Source organism: Cucumis melo, chromosome 12, assembly GCF_025177605.1.
Source record: "Cucumis melo cultivar AY chromosome 12, USDA_Cmelo_AY_1.0, whole genome shotgun sequence".
NCBI classification, from domain to species: domain Eukaryota; kingdom Viridiplantae; phylum Streptophyta; class Magnoliopsida; order Cucurbitales; family Cucurbitaceae; genus Cucumis; species Cucumis melo.
Window position 1 is genome coordinate 7,489,747 of NC_066868.1, and position 20,158 is coordinate 7,509,904.

Here is a 20,158-nt window from a genome sequence, read left to right on the forward strand (position 1 = left end):
CGTACCTAATGCAAGTTGAAGTCCTTTCCAGAACTTCGATGTGAAACGAGCGTCTCTGTCTGAAATGATGGATACGGGTACTCCATGTAGTCTCACAATCTCTGTCATATATAATTGCCCCCACTTACTGGCAGTGTAAGTGGATTTCCCTGGCACGAAATGGGCCGACTTCGTGAGTCTGTCGACCACAACCCAGATCACCGTATAGCCCTTTAGGGTCTTGGGCAGTCCTGTAATAAAATCCATCGACACACTCTCCCACTTCCACCCTGGCACACTCAAGGGTTGCAACAACCCGGCTGGACACTATCTAGGTGCCTTCACCTGCTGGCACACCAAGCACCTGCTGACAAAGTCTGCCACTTCCCTCTTCATGCCCCTCCACCAATAGACACTCCTTAAGTCCTGGTACATCTTCGTACTCCCAGGGTGCATGGTAAACGGGGAACTGTGAGCCTCAGTCAAAAGCTCCGTCTTAATTGCGCTGTCTTCCGGCACACACAAGCGTCCCTCAAACATAAGGCCATCGTCAGAGGATATGGAGAAGTCCTCACCTTGCCCTGTCTCTACCATACGACGCTTCTCGACCAAGTAAGGATCATTCAGCTGAGCAGTAATGATCTTTTGCCTCAAAGTTGGCTGAACTGACAACTGAGCCAACTGTGCGGTAACCTCACCTACTGAGACTGCAATCTCGGCTCTCTCAAAATCCCTGAGTAAGGGGGTCTGCTTGGTGATTAGCGCTGCTGAATGTGAAACCTTCCTACTCAGCGCGTCAGCCACTACATTTGCTTTACCTGGGTGGTACAGGATCTCGCAGTCGTAGTCTTTCACCAACTCGAGCCACCTCCTCTGCCTCATGTTCAACTCCTTCTGAGTGAAGAAGTACTTCAGGCTCTTATGGTCGGTGTAAATCTGTATCTTCTCACCGTACAGGTAGTGCCTCCACATCTTCAGTGCAAAGACTACAGCTGCCAACTCCAAGTCGTGGGTAAGGTAGTTCTGCTCATGAATCTTCAACTGGCGGGAGGCATAAGCAACTACCTTACCTTGCTGCATCAGGACACAACCCAATCCCTTCTTGGAGGCATCACTATAGATCACAAAGTTTTCCGACCCGTCGGGCACTGTCAGGACTGGTGCAGTCACTAGCTTCTGCTTGAGCTCCTGAAAGCTACTCTCGCATGCTGGGCTCCAGACAAAAGGGGTTCCCTTCCTGGTCAACTGGGTCAACGGGCTGGCTATACGTGAGAAGTCCTCCACGAACCTCCTGTAGTAACCTGCCAAGCCCAGAAAACTTCGAATTTCACTAACCGTGGACGGTCGAGGCCAGTTGGTCACCGCTTCAATCTTTGCTGGATCCACTGAAACTCCCTCACTGGAAACCACGTGGCCAAGAAACGTCACCTTCCTTAACCAGAATTCACACTTGGAGAACTTGGCATACAACTTGTTGGCTCGAAGAGTCTCCAAAACCTGGTGCAAGTGCTCCTCGTGCTCAGCCTCAGTCTTGGAGTAAATCAAGATGTCATCAATGAAGACTATGACGAACGAGTCTAGAAAATCCTTAAACACCCTGTTCATCAAATCCATGAACACTGCAGGAGTGTTAGTCAAGCCGAAAGACATCACAACGAACTCGTAATGTCCGTACCTCAAACGAAAGGCCGTCTTGGGAATGTCACCGTCCCTAATCCTCAACTGGTGATAGCCTGATCGCAGGTCGATCTTGGAAAAGACAGTAGCTCCCTGCAACTGATCGAACAAGTCATCAATCCTGGGCAAGGGGTAGCGGTTTTTAACTGTCACCTTATTCAGCTCTCGGTAGTCAATACAAAGGCGCATCGACCCATCCTTCTTCTTCACAAACAACACTGGGGCTCCCCAAGGTGACACACTGGGCCGGATGAAGCCTTTGTCCAGCAACTCTTGTAACTGGACCTTCAACTCTTTTAGCTCGGCTGGAGCCATTCTGTAAGGGGCCCTCGAGATAGGGGCAGTGCCCGGCTCTAACTCGATGGCGAAGTCTACCTCCCTGGGAGGCGGAAGTCCTGGGAGTTCGTCAGGGAAAACGTCAGGGTACTCCCTTACTACTGGTTCGGAAGATAGGGAAACTTCTGGCTCTCTAATATCCACTACGCTTGCCAAGATGCCCCAAGTACCCTGGCTGAGTAGTTTACTAGCCTTCATGGCTGAGATAACCTTGGGTATACATACCATGCCTGCCCCTCTGAATTTGAAACTAGCCCAAGAGGGAGGGTTAAAGACAACTTCCTTGCCAAAACAGTCTATATTTGCATGGTTAGCTGACAGCCAATCCATGCCTAGAATCACGTCGAAATCCTGCATGTCTAACACTAGTAAGGTCACGTCTAACATATGATTCGCTATCTCTACCCAACATGCCTTTATTTGTTCTTTGGACAACAGGACTTCCCCAGATGGAGTAGAAACCGACAAAACACTACCCAAAGGTTCTACCTCCAAACCCACATGCTGAACGAAAACAGAGGATATAAACGAGTGGGATGACCCAGAGTCAAATAGCACAAAAGCATAATGCCCCAAAATTGGGAGCGTACCTGTCACCACTGTACCAGCTCGCTCGGCCTCCTGCCGGGTAGTGGCAAAAACTCTCCCCTGCTGTGAAGCAGAAGGCTGGGGCGGTGTCGTCTCAAAGGGTTTCCGAGGACACACATCAGCAGTGTGCCCCGGCAGTCTGCACCTGAAGCAGACTCCACTTCCAGCCAAGCAACGACCTCCGTGGACTCTCCCACAGGTAGTACAAGCGGGTAGCTCTCTTAGAGTCCTCCCGGCTGCTGCAAGCTCCCGTCGGTGTCTCTGAAAGACACCTCCTGACCTCAGAGTTCGCTGCGGTACTACGTCAGGCTGCGTCTCCACCTTTCTCTTCTGTCCCAAATCTGAACCTCTGCCGGTAGCCTTAGACGAATCGGCTCTCTCAGGCAGGCTCAAATCCAGTGCTATACGTAGTGCATCAGCATGCGTGGCTGGCCGGAGAGCTCGGACAATGCCTTGAAGGTCTAGCCTGAGTCCTCTAACGAATTTCTCCATCCTGGCAGCCTCATCCCTTACCACATCGGGAGCAAAGCGGGACAGCATATCGAACTCGGCGTCGTACTGCTCCACCGTCATATCGCCTTGCTCAAAGTTTAGGAACTCTTGCAGCTTGGCGTGCTTCACATTGGCAGAGAAGAACTTGGCATAGAAGTTCTCCTTGAATTGCTCCCAAGTTATCTTGCTGACGTCGCCCCCAGCATTCTCTCAGCAGTCTCCCACCAGGCGGTGCCCCTATCCTCCAAGAAGAAGACTGCATACTGCACCTTCTGGTCTTCTGGGCACTTCATGTACCGGAATATAGTCTCTATGGACGTCAACCACATTTGGGCTTTTGTGGGGTTGTCCATGGATCCGTCAAAGGTCTTAGGATTATACTTCCTAAAGTCCCGTAAGTGTTTAGCCTCGGCCGACAGTTGAATTGGTACGGGTTGAGCTTCCTCAGGGGTTGGAGGAACGACGGCCTGGGCCTGAACAGGGGCGGCCTGGTTCTGCTGGGCGGCGAGGAAAGGCGCCAAAGCAGCTTGCAGCATGTCCTGATAACGCTGCTCCATCGCGGCGAGATCTGCCTGGGTGACCGGTGCGTTAGGGTCGACCGCCGGTGCAGCAGGTTGTGCCTCCGGCTGGCCACGACCGACTCCTCTGCCTCCCCTACCACCTCCTCGACGTGCACCTCTACGTGGCGGCATTCTCCCTAAAATTCACCAACAAACTTTTCACCACAAGAACTTAACACACCTATCTCTAGGTCTAGTCTATTCAGGCAAAATTGTAATCTTAACATTAGCAAGGATTTAGACATACCTGGCGAGTGCCGAAGGACCGTATAGCCATAGGGGAAAGTAAACCAAAACAAAACAATGACTTACATCGTAGGTCAGTCTACAGAACCTAAAACACTGTGCTCTGATACCAACTGTAACGACCCAACTCCTTATACTGAATCGAAGTCATTACTAAATATGGAACAAGTGGTTTAAGTCATAAAATTTATTAAAACGCATAAGGTTTGAGAAATTTAATTTATGAAAATTCAAACAAGGTAGTTATGCAAAAAAAATGAAATGCGTTCTAAAGTCCTACTCGGGCCCTATCTACATAAAAAGATGATAAGTAATGAAGAATACTCAAACTTAGGTACTAAAGTCTAAAACAAGGATAAGCGGAAGCAGAAGTCCCTATGGCCCGCCACGGTCACTCGGGTCGCTCGCCAGCTTGCCTTTGCCCTTGCCTCGTCCTCTACCTGAAAACATGACATGAACAGAGTGAGTATAAAATACTCAGTAAGGGACCCACTACTAGTCCCACTAGGTGCCTGTTAACTTCCTGTCAGAGTCCTGTAACTGGTACCCAATCTCTGGCACGTTCCCGAACACGTGCAACATTCGCTCCCGTAGGAACGTAACTCTGGTCTTCGGTGCCCCGGGGGACACCTAGGACAATCGGGATGCGAGGACCCCATCGAGTCACTCGAGTCATATCTATATCCATGCTAGACTGGTGTCCCGTCGGACCACACAGTCCTCAATAGGTGGTGATCCCGAAGGACACCCATGAAGGTACGACTCTAACAGGTTAAGCTAACAGGTACCTTAATCGCAGTATACATACACATGGCATCAGCATATAACATAACAGATAAATCATCATTACACTCTCCATCTCGACATCCGTCGTACAGCCATAACAGCTCTCGTCACCACACAACATGCTATAATATAACCATATCGTCATTTGCATCATACTATCATTGATTTCATGCATCGTACTGTCTAGTCCTCAACATGTACAATTGAAGTATACGTAATCTCATAATTCTAAACATGGAGCTAGTAGTAGAATCTCTTACCTGGAGATTTACTTGACGAGTCCTAACCGCGAGGCAGTATGCTTTCCAAGCGACGAGGTCCTAACTGTTTAATACGCCAAAATTCGTAATTAGGTCACCAACGACCAACGGTTCAAGACTCATTTGAAATGACTTACCCTAGGAAGAGGTTGCAGTGCTCGAGCCCCTACCGAAGAAATCCCTCGCTGCAGCAGTTACTTGGTCCAAGACGTCCCTTAAGGAAAATAATTTAATTTAGTCCCAAATTAAATTAATTAGTGTCCAAAACATTGAGTCTTACTGGGTAATGCCAAAATAATTAATTTAGTTACCAAAAATTAGGTGGAAGGAGCCAAATTAGGCTTGGCGGCTCGGCTGGAAAGAGAACAGGGATCGGCTCGGCTCGGCTTGGCGCAGGGATCTTGCGCGTGCGGCTCGGCTTGCGACAGCCTAGAGGCGCGGCTCGGCTTGCAGCAGCCAAGAGGCGCGGCTCGGCTTGCAGTGCAGGCGGCGCGGCGCGGCTTGCACACGGAGAGTGTGGGCACGGACGCGGGTTCGCTTTCGGCTTCGGGCGAGCGGGCGTGGAGCGGTTCCGGGTTCGGGTTCGACGGCTGGAGGCGCGCGAGGCGTTGGCTGCTGGACTTTAGTCGGCGCGACGGCGCGACGGCTGGCTGACGGACGTTCTGGCTGCGCTGCGTCGGATCTAAGCGGCTCCTCAGCGCTTGATCGGAGCGACGCGACGCGGCTCGGCTACTCTCCTTAGATCGAAGCGGCGCGATGCGGCTCGACTGTTCTACCTTAGATCGAAGCGACGCGACGAGTTTCGGCTTCGGCTGGCCGACACGGCTTCGGCTTGCAGACGCGCGATGGATCGGCTTCGGGCGGCGGCTGCGAGAGACGGCTGTGCGATGGACGCCTGGCGTGCGCGGATCGACTTGGACGGATCTCCGACGCGGCTGGGAGGATGGCGTCGGCCCGGTGGCGTGCGGCGGTCGTTCGACGGCGGCGTGGAGAGTGGCGGCGGCTATGGTGGGAGCAAAGTGGGGCTAGGGTTTTCTTGGGCAGGTGATGATTTCACGCCTCCCAATGCCCCCTTTTTAAAAGAATAAAAATAATTAACAAGATAAAATAAAACCCACACAAAAATTACTTTCTTTTCTTCTTTTATTAATAATTTCTTTTCTACTTTAATCCAATGGCAACTCTCCTCTCTCTCTCTTCATTAAAGCCACAATTGACCCTTTCCAAGGTATTAATTAATTTGTTGCTTCACAATTAATTAATTTATTTCACCCTTAAACCTCAACAATTAAATAACCAACCAAGGAAAATTTTTAACCTTAATTAAGTGTAAGTCAAAAATAATCTCATTCCATAACCACTCTTGAATTAAAAAAAGAAATATAATACTCTTGAGATGAACAATGGAACTCCAATCTACTAGGGCGTTACAGGTAACTTGGGGTAAATTTTTTTAAAAAACAATTATGGTTAAAAATGCTTAGTTAATTAAAAGTTGTAAGTAAAAACAAGATGTCAAGTTGAAATGACACTCGTCATATTTGAACCCTCTACATTTTTCGTTGTTGTCGGATTTAGGTTCAGTTTATTTTATTTATAGTCTTAATCTCTATGTGGCGAGTCATGGTCATTGCATGCGAGATACTCATTATGTCTCTAATCCTCGTGGTAGTTACTAAATCCTCGTTAATTACTAATTTTTTTATCGCTTGCCCAAGTGTAAGTAAAACGATAAGTTTTATGGAAAGTCCAAGATCGAACATAGGGAATTGATATCAAATCTTAGTTATAAGAATTACTTCTTCATCTAGGCGGTATAAAGTAAATGTGTCTAAGCTAACCTAATTACCAACACCAGAGAATCTGTAAAAGATAATAAGAACAGTAGAGAGCTAGAAAATGAACTAACCTGTATTAAGATAGAGTGGATGAATGTCTCCGCATTGCTAAACAATTAAGCCATGCAGCAACCATGATGCGATAGAGATCAATCAACTAGCTTCTGATTAAGGTGAGCATCTCTTAGTGCCTTAAACGCCACACTTGCTTGCCTCTCGAGATGCAAATGATAAAGCTTGGTTAAGGGATATCTATCTAGAAGTGTTTACTTATAAGACTTATATTATTTCTCTTTTAAGGGTGGCAACGTCTTGGCGTCAAGTCACCACACTTGTTCTCTTTTCGGAACACAAAAGATGGAGGTTTAATCGGCAAGGTGGAGTTTGTCTCCAAATTTCCTCTTGCTCGTGTTAGCTATATCCTTTCTACTTACTCTCTCGAATAGTTTGCGAAAAACGGTGGCCAAGCGATGATTATAGCTCAACTAATGCAATAAACCTTAGAAGCTAAGCTTCTTATCAAGAACATATTATAAGCCTAAACTACTTATCACATTGATATAGATGAACAATAAAGAAATGACAGATTGATAATGTAACGCCCCAAAAATTAAGATAGTTTTGGAGTTAGTTATCTTAATTTTGTTTAATTAGATTTAATTTATTGAGCGTTATTTTGAATTCATTTAATGAGAATTATTTGATTTATGTGGGAATTGAAATTAATTAAATATTTCTTGGATGAATATTTAATTAATAAAAGGTTTTGGTATGTGGTGTTTGTTGAGTTATTGATTAAATGGTAAGTTAAGAGAATTAAGTAAAGTTGTGGATTTATAGTGTTGTTGAAGTTGAATTTAATTAAATAATTATGGATGTTATTTAATTAAATTGTAGGGTGAAAAGTTTGTTGGAGATTTAATAATTATATGTATATGTGGAAATATATATATAATTATTATGTTAAAGGAAAAGATAATTATATTTGTTGAAATATAATTATTTAAGGAAAAGATAATTGTATTTTGGAGAAAGGATATTTAGTAAGGGAGAAAAAGTAAAATAATTATATTTTGAGAAAATATAATTATTTATAAAAGGATAATTATCTTTGGAGAAAGCTAAACAATAATTAATTATTGTGGAGAAAGATAAATAATAATTAATTATTGTAAAAGATAATTAATTATTTTGGAGAAAGATAAATAATAATTAATTATTGTGGAAGATAATTAATTATTTTGGAGAAAGATAAATAATAGTTAATTAATATGGAAGATAATTAATTATTTTGGAGAAAGATAAATAATAATTAATTATTGTGGGAAATAATTAATTATTCTGCAAAAAAATAAATCTTGTTTATGGAGTGAAGTTGTTATAGTTGGGTTAAGATAATTCATATTGGAAGTTAGTGATTTATTGGAAAAGATTTGTTTGATTAAATAATTGAGAATTTAAGTTAATTTGAGATTTTAGAGGGAAAAATTGGTTTTTGTGGAATTGGATTTAATTGAGTATATATATATATATATATATATATATAATTAATAATTTGGATAAATGAAGTTAATTATATTATGGAATATAATTATATTTGTTTAGAAAAGAAGATAATCCATTAGGAGAGATGATTGATTTGATTGGACGAAAAAGATATATATTTATTGATAAGAGAGAATAATGGTTTAAATAAATATATATGTTTATTGTAGATTTTGGTGAGAGAAAAGTAATAATAATAAAGAAGTATTATTATTATTACTAATGATTATAAATGCCTAAGATTTTGTGCATTTAAGGCATTTATTTAGGAAAGATAATGGAATAAAGATATATGTATATTTTTTGGTATTATATATATATATCCTAAAAGGAAAAGGAAAAGAAAGTAATAATAATAAATATTATTGTTATTATTTGGGTCTATAAATAGCATTGGAATGCTTAAGTTAGAAAGTAAAGAAAAAAGAAAAAGGTTCTTTATCTTATTCTCTAAGATAACCTTTTGCTGTCGCCACCTCAATTGAAGTTAATATTGGTCTCTTTGGAAGCTTGAGGATTTAAAGTGATGAATTGTTCCATCAAGGATAAGAGGATTTTTCAACCTTCATTTGACTAACCTTGGTAAGCCAATAAAATTAAATTAATATTTTATTAATTTAATTTTGGATCTATTTGAAGTTTCTTTAAAGGTTCAATTGGCTAAATTTTTAAGATTTAAATCTTGGATTTTTCCCAATCAAGGTTGAATTGGTTTCAACCCCTTTTGTTTGAGAAGTTAATTAATTTGGGAGAATTTATGGATGTTAGCCAATTGCTAATTTCATTAATTAAGATACTGAGTTTTCCTTTTATGATTAGGATTAAGTTAATTGGAGAATTTTTACTGTCAACTAGGGAGTACCTTTGTTTGGCTAAAATCTCCAGGTAAGAGATTCTCCTACTAGACCTTCGAACTGAATTCAAGAGACTACATGTAATTGTGATTATACATTGATGGTAGCTAAAATGCATAACTTGATGATTGATGTTGATGACTGACGTTATGTTAATGACTGGTGGATTGATGTTGATGATTGTTGATGCTGATGTTGATGCATGATATATTAATCACATGATTAAGGACGTTAAGATTAATATTCATGCCATGTTATGATGTTATGTTGTGCTACATGCTATGGATAGGGTGTTCTGTTAACTTTATCTGTTAGAGTTGTACCTGCATGGGTGTCCTTCGGGATCATCACCTATTTAGGACTGCGTAGTCTGACGGGACCGCCAGTCTAGCATGGATATAAATATGATTCGAGTGATTCGACGGGATCCTCGCAGCCCGATTGTCTTAGTGTTTCCTCCGGGTTCGCTATAGACCAGTATGTCCTAGGTGCTCCCTCGGGACGCCGAACACCAGATTTTGTTCCTACGGGAGAGCATGTTACACGTGTTCGGGAACGTGCCAGTTATTGGGTACCTTTTTCAGGACTCTAATGGGAAGTTAACAGACACCTAGCGGGACTAGTAGTGGGTCCCTTACTGAGTATTTGTTTATACTCACTCTTTCTATGTTTAACATTTCAGGCGAAGGTAAAGGTAGAGGAAAGCTGGCGAGCAACAGAGAAGGATCCGTGACATGCCATATGGGGACTTAGTTTTGCTTCCGCGCCTATGTTTCAGTGTTTTAATATTTCGTTTTTAATGAAAATTTAGTCTTCCCTCGTTTCAAAAAAGTGTCTCTTGTCATTGTTTCTTTTAGTAATGACCTTAGCTTAGTATAAAGAGTTGGGTCGTTACAGATAAAGATATAAACATGTAATGTATTAAGGAATGTAGGCCTTAAGCCATTGTACAATAAGAACACTATATATTACAATGAAATATAAAAAGAGAAATTGCATGAGATGACAAAAATTTTTTAGAAAAAAACAGCCATTGCACATTGTTTTTGCATATTGCGAATATGACAAATATGATGGCTATCAGACGGTTATCAGAGGGTTATTGAAGAGTTATCAGAGGGTTACCGCTTTTAAATTTACTACTTTTACAGTTTAGAAAATGTAGTGAAATGGGCTCTATTTTCATAAATTTTTTTGCTATTTTGGCAAAAGCCCCATATAAGAATGGAAAGTAAAGAGAATGAAGAATATTACAAGTTAGGGAAATGAAATTGGTGGAATCTCTCTAATCTCTCTCGAAGTTCTCATTTACAAGACAGATCAGAGAAGAAGAACTTTTACAGAGGAGCCTTTTCGCCAGCTTTAGTGGAGCTCTCTGGAGTTTGGCCCATTTAGGCCGAACATTTCACTTGGTAGAGATGGAGTCCTTTTATAGGCTACTTTTGGTGAAAAACTTCTATTTTTCTAATCATGTCAATACTGATTGTAGCCTTTTGTCAAGTCACATCACTCCAACTACCGTTCTTGTCTTCTAGTGATCACAACTTCCTCGCGGGTTGATGTGTATTCTTACCTAGAGATGTTTAGTAGCTAGACGAGCTTCTTATCGCATAACATGTGCTCTTCTGTGATTCACTGACTTCTTCTTTCTTTATAATCCAGCGATAAAACACTGAAAATCAGGGTAAAACAAGCGTGGAGATTTATGTAGGTTGTATTCTCTAATAGTTATGAATTTGCGATAGAAGCTAAGCGTTTTGGCACATTTAGCATGCATTGTAGCTCCATTGTTCTACCTGAGAGGCCATAATAATTTTTATTTCTACAAGTTATCAATTTTATTCTAAAAACTTTTCCATAAAAGTGTTGAAGTTATTAAAAGTTGCAAGTCCCATGTAACATAAAATTTGTAGTAATGTATATTAATACAAAAATTATTAAAGTTTAGGGTAAAATAGAGATTTATATATAAAAAAAAAATTAAAATGCTTACTTAGTTGGAAAACTGTTTTAAATGAGAGAAGTTCTAAAAATATTTACAAATATGGTAAAATATCACAATCTATTTGTAGTGATAGGTCATAATGGACAAAGATAAACTACTATATATATGATGATAAAGCTAGTGGCCTATCGTGACCCATCATAAATAGAATGTGATATTTTGTTATATTTTGTAAATATTTTAGTTCATTTTGCAATATTTGAAAATAATCCTCTTTAGTTCTTATAATTAGTTAAAATTTTGGGTAAGTTGAGATTGATTTAAGAAAAAGTACATTTTTAAAAAAACTCATTTTGTTTAATCTTTTCTAATAGAAAGTTATTTAAAATAAACTTCTAACATATATTTTGAATGGTTGTTGTACCCTCCAATTTTTTTTTTCTCTAAAATGACTAATTTTTGAATTAAAAACTTATAAATGTATTCCAAATATAGTATTAAAAACTATTCAGGAAGCTTTCATTAAATTAATGATAAGACCATTTACAATTATTTTTATGAAATTATCTAAAGACTATATAAACTAAAATTTGACTTTCTTCAAACATTGACCATTTAATTTATTTTGCAATCTTGTTTTTCGAAAGTGTCGTTCTCACTTCTCACATCAATGATAATCTGCTTTTTGTGTTGTTTAAATTTGAATGTGAATGTTTGAGGGATCCTTAATTATATTTTGTCCTCTTCATTTGATAGCTTTTCTCAATTTGATTGCACAAAATTTCAACACCGTATCTATAAAACAAGAATAGAAAAAGGAAATGATAACTTTTATTCAAAATTGTAGAGTTTTCTCAACTACGGACCACCCTCTCTATTTTCACAAAACAAACTGCACGGCAGCATTTTTTTTCCAATGTCCATTAAATATGTATGTATTTCTATTTCATATGTGTAACTTGCCAATAACTCACATTGACTTTCTCTTTTTCTTCCAACTTAATTTATATACCATTCCACACACTTCTATTCTTATTAGAATTATGATGGATAAAAGAAACTACCTCGATCACGTGTGAGAACGTCTATTCTTTCATGTGGATTCTCACACCAATAATAATAAGAACAACCTTGATTAAACAAATTGAATAATAATCTCCAAGAAAGTCAATTAAAACAATTTTAACTTGGAAATTAAAATTGACATCATAAATCTGGAAGATATGAGAACTTGTACCTAACTTTAAGATTTCAAACTCTCCCCAATCTAGTTGATAAAATTATATTAAAAATCTTAAAATATGCATTCTAAAAGTAAGAATACAAAGAAAAACTCAAAGTGACAAATAATAAACTACGAGAAAAGATTATTCAAATTCAAAGTCTTCTTTTAAAATGTCAAAATTACAGGCTTTCAAATGGCACATTATTCTTTTCTCCTAATTATCTAAATTCATGTTAACATCTTTTTAACTAAAGTAAAGATGAGGAGAAACTTCTTGTTTCCAATTTTATCCTCGATCCTAGTAGATTTATTTGTTTTTTACTCTCATTTTGTTGTAATTTGTTTTTCATTTATTTTTAAATTTGAAATTAATTATTAATAGATACTTAAAAAATAATAATTTTATTTTTTTCTCACCAATTAATTATATTATTAAAATTTCTTTAAAATCATTCGGATCCCTTTACCTCTCTATTCACGTTCTCTTCTTTGTATTAACTATTTTGTATCTATTTTAATCTTTCAATTTTTTTCCCTTTTCATATGTTTGAGTATAAATATTCCATTCTTTTTCTTTTCTATTTATATTCACAAGTTCTAATAAAAAGTTAAAGGATGTGAAGAAAAAAATCAAATAATACATTTTATTCTCTTCTACTTCTTTTCTCTTATTTTTATTTTGTTCCCTGAAATTTTGCAAGCATTGCACGTGAAAAAAATAAAAATAAACAAACAATACAATAGCCAACCCAAGAGGGTTGCGATTTTTAATTTTTGTATTATGACAGATAAATGATTGTGAGGATGCAGAAATGGAAGAAGTAGCGTAATGATAAGAAAATAAAAAAGTAGAACCAGCGAGGTTGAGAAGAAGATGGAAAAAGGGTTTCATTTTCTTTTCTATCTATTTTTATTTCATTTTACTACGTCCAGTAGGCTGGGCTTCTTTGAAATAGAGAAATAAGATTAAAATTTGACAATTTATGCACTTATTTTATATTCTAATTTTAATTTAGTCCCAAAATTTATTCAATCTTTTAGTTTTCTTTTTCCTCCTCTACAACTTTTAAAAAATTTAAGTAAGACTCAATAAAAACTATATCATTCTTAATTTATATTTTATCAATAAAAAATTATGTTCCATACATTTTCATCCACATTCAACTAGATCCATTTTCAAGTCCATGCACCATATTCAATACATACTATACAATTGAATCAATCATTTTTCAATTAGCCTATCAACAAGTTTAAATTAAGATTTGTTAGCCAATCATGCAAGGCTACAAAACCCCACAAACTTTCATCATATTTTTGGCGCAAGCAGTCAATTAAGTAAAAAAGATGCAGGGAAATGGATGATGATTCAAACATGAAAAATGTAAAAGTGGGAGAAAAGCATCCTTTTCAAACAATAACAAAGTGCCATGAGGACGTCAAATAACTAGGTTTTTTAATTTTTAATTACTACTTTGTAATTAAGTATGTTTTCGATGTAAAGATGTAGCATGTGCTTACCACGGTAGTATAGTATATTGTGGATCTTATAATTAAGGGATCAAAGGAAAAAAATTGTCTTATCTATTTGCATTATTTCAATAATATATTTTCATTTAAATTTAATTATTCATGAGTAAATAAATATAACTTCATACTATTTGTATAATTAACTACTCTTTTTTATTTAGTTAAATAAAATGATAAATTAACGTGCATAGCACGTGTTACCAACTAGTAATATAAATGCCTTAAATTAAATTGGTACATAATTCATGAAAGATGTGAATTAATCTAAATTTTTAGATTCATTATTCTAACTTTTAGATGAAAAGTTGCCTTTTGATGCATGAAAAATGAGACAACTCTTCAACTCTATTGTGAAGTTTAGCTAGAAAGCTACTCATTTAATGCTTGACGTAATCATTAACAATTATAGTTTGTTTATATCATTCTTTCGTTCTTCGAGAATATTCGTCCTCGAATCTTAAGGGTCTCTTTGTAGAGCAAATTTGTAATCATTGTCTCGAGCTTTCAAAAGAATTATAAAGCCTATTCATTACCAATTATTTTTTATCAATGAGGTCTCTTGGTTTTTCCATATACTCTCTCAAGATGACGTCTCTTTGAATTCACCATTATTGGAACATATGCTAAAATTTATTTTTTAAGTGAAACTTGCAAATATGGAAATCAAACTCAAAATATTTGCACATATAGTACAATGAAAAATAAATTACAAATATAGCAAAATTTAGATTCAACTTTCCAAGTTTATCAATGTTAAATCATCTAACTGATAGGAGTCTATTATTGACAAAAGTTTGTGGATAAAGCTTATCCCTGATAAGTTTTGCTATCTTTGCAATTCTTTTAAATTGTGACTACACATTTGATTATTATAGCCATAAAAATGTTATCAATTGCAATCATCCTATTTTACAAAACAAATGCTTAATTGGGCTTCATAGACTCTAATATCAATTTAAACAACGTAGGATTTATTTCAAAATTAATGTAGAGTGAGTGAAGTTGTTCATTTATCTAATTAATGGCACGTTTGAATTGATTTGAAGACATGCATACAAGTTATTTAAGAAGAATCTTAACCAAGTGTTGTGTTTGGTAAAATATATTAAACCTACTAAAATAAATTATATAAATCACACGTTCATTTTAAAACTGTAACGATTAAATTTTTTCAAATTAAGTTGAATTCATTACTAAGATATAAATAATATTCTAAAACTAAAAGCATGGAAAGTTTTTTTTTAATTATTATTATTATTAAATAGTGCCTACGTTTACGTGAGGTTCAAAAGAAAAGAAAAAAGAACTTCGAAAAATTCTTCTTCTTCATTCCTTTCAAGCCTTAGCCCACTGTCGCCGTCAACCCCTCTCCGTCCCATGCAGCACTTCGGGAAGCATCTTTGTTCGCCTTGTCACCAGTTGCACGTTCAGATGAAGTCGAGCCACCTCCCATCGTTCCGTCTTCTACCCAAATGTAATTTTTGATTGGTTTTGGACATACCAATCAAATCTAATTTTTGGCTTGAAAATAAATAACTTTAGATTTAATTTAAGTTTTTGCTTGAAGGGACAATTGGATAAATTTTTGGACGAGTAATTTGGACATTTTTCCCATCAAAGTTGAATTGTTTATGAAATATGCATTAATGGTAGCTAAAATACATAGTTGAGTTGTGTAGATGTTGGTTGATGTATTGTGGTGATTATGCATGTTTTATGGATTGCATGATTATGGACTGATACGATTGTTGATTTGTGTCATGTTTAAGTTCATTTTTACATGCTTTTTGACTATGTTGTGTCTGTTGACATTGTCTATTAGGCCTTTATACCCTACATGTATTGTGTTCCTATCTATAGGATCACTGTCACAACTAGGGGTATTCCTACGTGATGGAAAGCATACAAACACTGTGACAATACAAATCAAAATTCTACTATAATTGCATCTAAACTATTTTAGAAATTAACGTGCAAAAACATACCTTAATTAAATTAAATTATGGATTATAGAAATCATACCTTTGTAACTTCTTGAAATCTCAAAATCTCTTCAGGAACACGAACTCGAGACCACTACTAGTATTGACTCGCTATTCTTCGAGCTTAGAAGAGAGACATGAAAAATGGAGGTGAGATTTTGATATGAGAGAGAAAAAATTACTTTGGTAAAATTTTGTAAAAATAAAAATTACCAAAATTTCTAAAGTTTTTCAATATTTGAAAAATTGTCTTTAAATAACCCAAATTCAAATTTCAACTATTGCATGTAATTAGTTCACCCAAATTCAACATCTCACTTTCCACTTACAATTAGTGGAATTAATCACTATTCCAATTTCTCTTAGCAGGTTTGGTATCACCAACATGAGCTTTCATTTAGCCCACTAAGAGTTAGTGGGATTGTTCAACAAAATGTGGATTTTTTCCACTAACATTAGTCAAGGGGCAAAATGGTCATTTGATCATTCTAGTCAAAGTCAAACTTTAACTTTTCAAGTTAAAAAGTCAACATTTTCACTTTTTACCAATTTGTCCGTCTTGACTAATTCCGACCTCTCGAGTATTAATTCGTATTCATTTTTCTGAAATTCAAATCACATTTGAATATGAAGCTGGTCAAAGTTTGACATTTCAAAGTCAAAAGTCAACATTTTTACTTTTTATAACTTTGACCATTTCCATAAACTTCGAGCTTCCGAATATGATCTGTATTCATATTTTTAATATTTACATCACATTTAAGCATAAAGTTCTATCTCAAACTTATAACCAATGCCTATATCACATATATTCATCGGTTTCTCTCTCTTTACCTTATTCGAACCATTTGAATTATTCCAACATATTGTTCTAAGTTACCATATGAGCTAGTAGGGGAATCTAATGGACCTATAGATCATGGGCTTCAACAATCTAAGATTAACTAACTAAACCTTTCAGATCGAGCTAATCAACATTCGTTAACTAATGGGTCATTCCACTAAAGTCTTGTAGTTGACTCCTCTCATTATAGTTATATTTTTATCCATTTGATATAACCATGATCAATAAGTTAATTCTTCATAGGTTGTTCGTAATCTCAACTAGGTCAAAACATTGTTTTATCCCCTAGATTACATCTTGCTCTTTAAGTCTCACTAATTCACTATTGAACTATTAGTTTAAGGTCTAACCTATAAATTGAATCCCTCTCGGGTCAATGGGAGGGTAAGGCCCCTTGTTCAAGAATTGATTCAGACTTTATGACAACAACCTATCCACTAACCCAAAAGCGGGGATGAGTGAATTTCGTCTTGCACCCTATGTCCCTAGCCATCCACCCAATCTTACCCATAAAATGGAAGGCTTATTGGACTACTACCATTGAGCTGCCCTCAACTATGCAAATCTAAAGATAATTTCGTGTGAACATAAGTTTATAGTTAGTTCAGGATTAAGATTAAGTTACCTAGGTTATCATAATCAAAATAGTCAATTTTATATAGCTAACATTGTTATAACTTAACAGTAATTATTTCATGGTTCTAGTCTTATGTAAACTCTTTACATAGGATACCCCCACTTCCATGTCTTTACATGAACGATTCAGGATCACATCGTTTGTACTAACTACAAAGCGAGCCGCATCCATAAGATTCCTAGAATAAGGCGCCCAATCTTATTCATACACTATAGATCGTTTGGGCTATATACACGAACATGATCCATGTTTATATCTCATACATAATGTTCAAATCTACACTAGATAACCTCGAGACCTTAATTTATTGGATTCAAGATTATAGTATTCTATTTTCACTTAATAAGTCCTCAATAACCATTTTATTGAATAGAATATAATTTTAAACTATAAACTATAAGTTTTATGATTAGGGGTGTACTTACGATCACATACATGATTAGAAGCGTGTACCTACGAATCACTCATACGACTAGAGGTGTACCTACAAGATCACTCGCACGATTAGGGGTGTTTATACGACCTCACTCATCTAGGTGTGTTTCATTGGACACACAACATTATTAGTAGTTCCTAACGGAAAGTTAACAGATCACTTAGCAGGACCAGTAGTTGGTCCCTTGCTAGGTATATTTTTATATACTCACTCTTTTTTATGTTTAATATTCCATGCTAAAGGTGGAGGATCTAGAAAGCTGGTGAGCGACATAAAGGGCTCCTGACATGTCATATGGGGACCTCATCTTGCTTCTGCATTTTTCACATTAGTTTTTAGTATTTTAATTTTTAGACATTTTATTTAAAGTTTTATATTATTTATCTTTATTTTCTTTAAAATTTGTAAAATCTGCGAGTTATGTTTTCACATTATTTTTACTGATTTTTCAGCTATATGTTTTTTCAAACATATATTTGATATTATTCTTATTAAGGTTTATCTCTTTTCAAGAAAATGTCAAATGCTATTTTATCTTTTGATTAATGACGTCACTTACGTTTAGAGTTTGGGTTGTTTTAGTTGATATTAGAGTCTAAGTTTTTAGGTTTTGTAGACTGACTTATGATGTGCGTCTTTGATTTTTGTCCCTATGGCTATACAGTGCTTCGTCACTCGCTAGGTATGATGTGAGTCTTGTAGTGGTGTGATTTTTCTTAGTACAAATTGGAGTGGAAAAGTTTGAACCACAGACCTCTTAATCCTCAACATACATTGATTTAAGCTATGAAAAATTAGGATTTTTCTTAGTACAAATTAGCATGAAAAAACTAATGCAAAATAAGCTCTTGTTTTCAAACAAGCATATGATTTTAAACATATAAAACCATATATAAATAATGTAACACCCTAAAATTTGAGGTAGTTTTTTTCTCAACCTATTTGTCTTATTTTATTAAGATTTTAAATTTTTAGGTGTTAGTTTATTTAAGTTTGGTAAGAAAAGAGAAATTTTATTCAATAAGGAAAAATAAAAGGAAAAGGAAAAGAAAAAATAATAATTGAAATAATGATATTATTATTATCATGACTATTATTTTATAATAATTAAACATCAAATTTCGTGCTCCTCCATTCACCATCTTTTCATCTTCCTCTCCTTCCTTGTGACCTAACCCACCACCACCATCCGTTAATGTTCACCATCTAACAATGTCTGACCGCCACTCCTATCTGACGAAGCCAACGTTTGCAAAGTGTCTATCCGCTGCACCAGTCTGCCACGCCAATCGAGTCCCTTTCGTGAAGCCTCTCTCTTTCGCTCGAGTCGAACGACGCATAACCATAACGTTCGATATCTTCCTTCGTCGCACGCTATCATATGAGGACGTCGGTCTTCTTGCCATTGATCCATTTTCCACTAGATTTCCAAGCCATTCCACAAGGACCCTAAGCCCAGTCGAGTCTCTTCGTTGATTTCGTTCGAGCTTCACTGTCGTTTCGTCTTCTGCTGAGGCGAGCATCTAGTCGTTCCTCCTCGCACGTCCTAAGTCATTTCCCTCGATCTGAGTTGAATCCTCTATCCTGAGTGACGCACGCGCCTATCACTAGTGTCCGAGTTGACGTCCAAATGTAAGCCTCTGCTAGTCGAGTGAGCCAATCCCCTCTTCCTAACTAAGCTGTCGAGCCGCATGCCCTTCTTTTATGCTAGTTGAGCCATTTAGTATTTTTCTTTGGTTGTTGACAAATAGTCTTAAAGAAATTGATGGAATTAAGGTTAATTTAAGATAAGGGATTTCTACTACCAAACCTTAGATTGAAGTTCAGATGTACTGTATGAGATGACCTAACTGTTTATGCATAGCATTAAAATGTATTGATGGCTTATTGCGTTGTTGACTGAACTAAGATATGTACTAGCATTGTTACTTTGACTAGTTATGTGTTGAACTGGAGTACTGTTGATAGTTTTAATTATGTTTTGATGTGTCTGTCTTGGACTATTTAGATTGGATTTAACTTATCTGGATTGAGGGGAAACTGTTAGCTAGCTATGAGATAGTGTGTACCTTGTAGATATAGTTTCCTACGGGATCACCACACATTGTGTTCCTACGAGATCACTAGATTGATTATGTGCATCCTATGGGATCACTAGACTGATTATGTCCATTCTACGGGATCACTAAACTAATTGAAGTGTATCCTATAGGTTCACAAGATTGCTATGATCCAGGGTACCTCTTAGTAGGAACTTAATAGGTTTTACCCTTAACGGGACCAGTAATGAGTCTTTTACTGGGTATACTTTTATACTCGTCCTTTTTATGTTTAATTTTTTCAGGCAAAGGTAATATGAGAGGCAGATTGGCGAGGGACAAGGGCTCATGAATGGCATATG